Source organism: Garra rufa, chromosome 3 (genome assembly GCF_049309525.1).
Source record: "Garra rufa chromosome 3, GarRuf1.0, whole genome shotgun sequence".
Lineage (NCBI taxonomy): Eukaryota > Metazoa > Chordata > Actinopteri > Cypriniformes > Cyprinidae > Garra > Garra rufa.
Window position 1 is genome coordinate 20454330 of NC_133363.1, and position 3360 is coordinate 20457689.

The 3360-nt window shown below is 34.6% G+C and overlaps 1 long non-coding RNA gene across 1 annotated transcript; it reads right to left on the bottom strand.

The window, feature by feature from the left end:
• Positions 1-383: 383 nt before the first annotated feature.
• LOC141331767 (uncharacterized) lies at positions 384-1048 on the bottom strand. Its single transcript, XR_012355274.1, has 3 exons — positions 985-1048; positions 855-901; positions 384-488 (listed from the first exon to the last, which is right to left on the bottom strand). It is a non-coding gene; the product is annotated as an uncharacterized lncRNA (long non-coding RNA).
• Between the last annotated feature and the right edge of the window lie 2312 nt (positions 1049-3360).

Below are 3360 nucleotides of genomic sequence, written 5' to 3' on the forward strand. Positions count from 1 at the left end.
TGCTAAAACATTATAACCACCATAGAATATAAAGCACTCCAATAAAAAAAAAAGCACGCAAGTATAGTTTTCTGATGCTGTTTAATTTATTTCTTATTATTATTTCAGATCAATTCATATATTTAGTAGGGCTTTACACAAAGTTTTGTAAATTAGGCCCCAAGAGAGATCAACCATTATGAATAAAAAAAATTATTGGTTTAGTACATCAACCAATTCACATAAGAACTTTGTCTAAGTGTACCAGTAGTTTCCTATTAATGAACAATTTGTCCAGGTCAATTTTAAGTTAAGTGTTCTCTCATGTCACATTTTTGTTGTAGCAAACAAGGATAAACATGACCCAAGTACAGAATGGCTTTTGAAATTTTCTCATCAACTCACCAAATATGCCTTGACTGGTTTTTCAGGGTCTTCATTCAAGTAGATGTAGATGCACAGAGACTTGATGACACAGGCTTCTCTGGTACGGAATGTACAGTGTCATCCTGTAGGGTGGAGACAAGATTAAATCAACTTCAGCGGTGGGACAGCTTAAGAGTACTGAACGTGTTACTGTCTGTGTAGAATGTAACAGGTGAACTCTATACACATGGGTTTTAAGTCCTGCCCATGTCTTCAATGTGCATGCATCATTTAAATATATAGTAGTCAACAAAAAAGTTAATTAAAAGTTGTCCTTAGGTCAAAAACCCACCCTTAACACCAAACCTGTCCCTTACCTTACCCATATCCCACCTTAATACAGTTTTATTAAAAAGGTTTTAATCCACTTCAAATGTTGACTACTGTACACAAACATAATGACTGCCACTTCCAAAGCAATGTTTAGTTTATAATGCTTTAATTTGTACCTGCAACTCTCCTTTGCAACACTTCCTGCACTGCCACATACACGTCACTGAAAGAGAAAGAAAAGTTCAGTATTCAAGGATAGTTAGTTATACATTACTTTATGTGAGTGTTTTAAAAAAAACTACTTACCATGTAAAGGTGAGGTTCACACCAGAAGAGGATGGGGACAGCTATGCGATGTATTTTTTTTTTTTTTCTGCTGTGAAAAACAAAACAAACAAAGTTATATACTATATTTCCCAAATAAAACCATGCATACCTATTCAATCACTTTAACTTTAACTGCAATTTGTTAGGACATTTAATATATATGGTCGACTGCATTATAGATTTTACTTGACAATTTTTGCAAACTGTATTCAATAAGCTGGGTAGCAATATGTAACATTTCGGAACTCAAGAAAAACAAACAAAACAGCTCTATAAACGTTAGCTAGACTAAAAAGAGCGATGAGAAGTGCATACTGATTCAACATACAACAAGTTACGTAAAAGTAAAGCGTATAAATAGCATTACATTAACTTACAAACAGAAAAACGAGTGCATGGTGTGTTCGACTGTGCAGTCTTTCCTCTCCCAATGTTGGGGTAGACTTCAGGTTTAACGTAGGTTATGTAGTTAATAGTTATTAGTTAATAGGCGTGGTTAGCATTGAATTGTGACAGAAATGCACAAATTGTAGCGGATATATTAACGTTAGGGTGAAACTTGTATCGACAAAGACAACGGAATTTACATAAGCCTACTTTGAAACATCGCTACAGTGTGTAATTCCTTATTATCCCATGTTACTAAGTGCAAACTGGAACATTATATCAATAAAGTACTTACCCTCAATATCAAGGATGAAGAACGTTTAAACGCAGCAGTTCAAACCGCTGGCGCTTCCAGCCGTCTGTACCCACGTGATTCCGTCGCAGTACTGCGCATGCGCAGTGACTCATCAGAGAGAGTTGTTGATATGAAGCGACTCGGGCTCATTGAATCAACAAGTGCTGATTTAATTCATTTGATTATTTCTTAATTTAGTTACAACTAACAAGAATCAATCATTTAACAGAAGTAAACTCGTTATAATCGTATTAATCAGACATATTTGTATTTTGCAAATCAAACAAGTGGCTAGTTGACTTTTTTGAGTGTAGGTTCAATGTTCAGTACAGCTGCATTTTTTTAGATCTCTATTCAGTTAAATAGCAGAAGTTATTACTTGGTAAGGTTATTACAACGGCCCTACTTTGTTGAACTAATGTGGCTCAAAGGACGCGACCATAAACAGTCTTTAGCTAGTTCGTTTCCACATCAATGCAGCACAAATAAGCAAGCATTTTACCTTTTGAAATACACTAGTCTGCTACTGTTGTGTTGAATCGCCCGAGTGTTTTTTTATTTATTTTTTTAAATGCCTTTAAAAGATGTAGTGTTTAGAACATGGACAAAGAACTGCCAGCCGTGACGAATGCCAATAAACCATATACAAAAGCTCATTTGCCCTTAATGTAACTCTTTAAAATGTTCTTCTGTTTTTATTGTGTACAGTCGCTGGAGTGTTTTTATTTAAATTCTTTTAAAAGATGCTCAGTCATGTAGTTTGCAAATGAGCTCCGAGCCTTGACTATCATTTCAGTAGTATGAAAACACTCGCTCAAGGCAGCTCTCTCCGTTTTAAATAAAACTGCTTTCAAACGCCTGAATTTAGCTCTTGGTGTGTTCTAATAGGTAGATGGAATGAAATCGCTGGAATATTTTAATTTTAAAAGGCCGTATTTATTTTAATTTCCCTGCTCCCTGTGTGGAATGGCTCCTTTAGGAGGGGGTATTATTTTTCTTACGTGGTTGGTACTACAGCTTCTGTGGTTAGAAGCATGGTTTCTTGTTAGTAAGACATGTGGGCTTAATATTTTATGTTCCTGGGCACAATATGCAAGCTAGCATGCAGTACAAGCTATATCCTCCATTTAACCTAAATAAAAAAAGCAATTTAATCTGTATTTTTGTGCGTCCTCTATAAGCACCATTTATGAACAGTGCGCATGCGCACAAATGCCTAAGGGAACCCCGGAGTAAGAGAGGGAACATGTGATGATCAAACATAAAATAAATCGAAATGACAGGGAACAAAAAGATAGTAAATGAATCATTAGGTTCAATGTTCAGTACAGCTGCATTTTTTTAGATCTCTATTCAGTTAAATAGCAGAAGTTATTACTTGGTAACGTTATTAACAACGGCCCTACTTTGTTGAACTTAGTTAAAAGGACATGCTTTTTTCAAATGTCTCTTAATAAATTATTTTTAAATTATTTTATTTTTTTCTGTAAGTTTTATGGACAACAAGGTTTTGTCCTAGTTAGCACCTACACAATGTTACAAAATACAACTATAGCTGCAGGCTTCAAATTTATTTTATTATCTTAAATGTAGAAATAAATACAAACAAGATAAAATAACAGCATTACTTAATAACAGAAAACATCAGTCAATAAAATAAAATAAAATCCTGG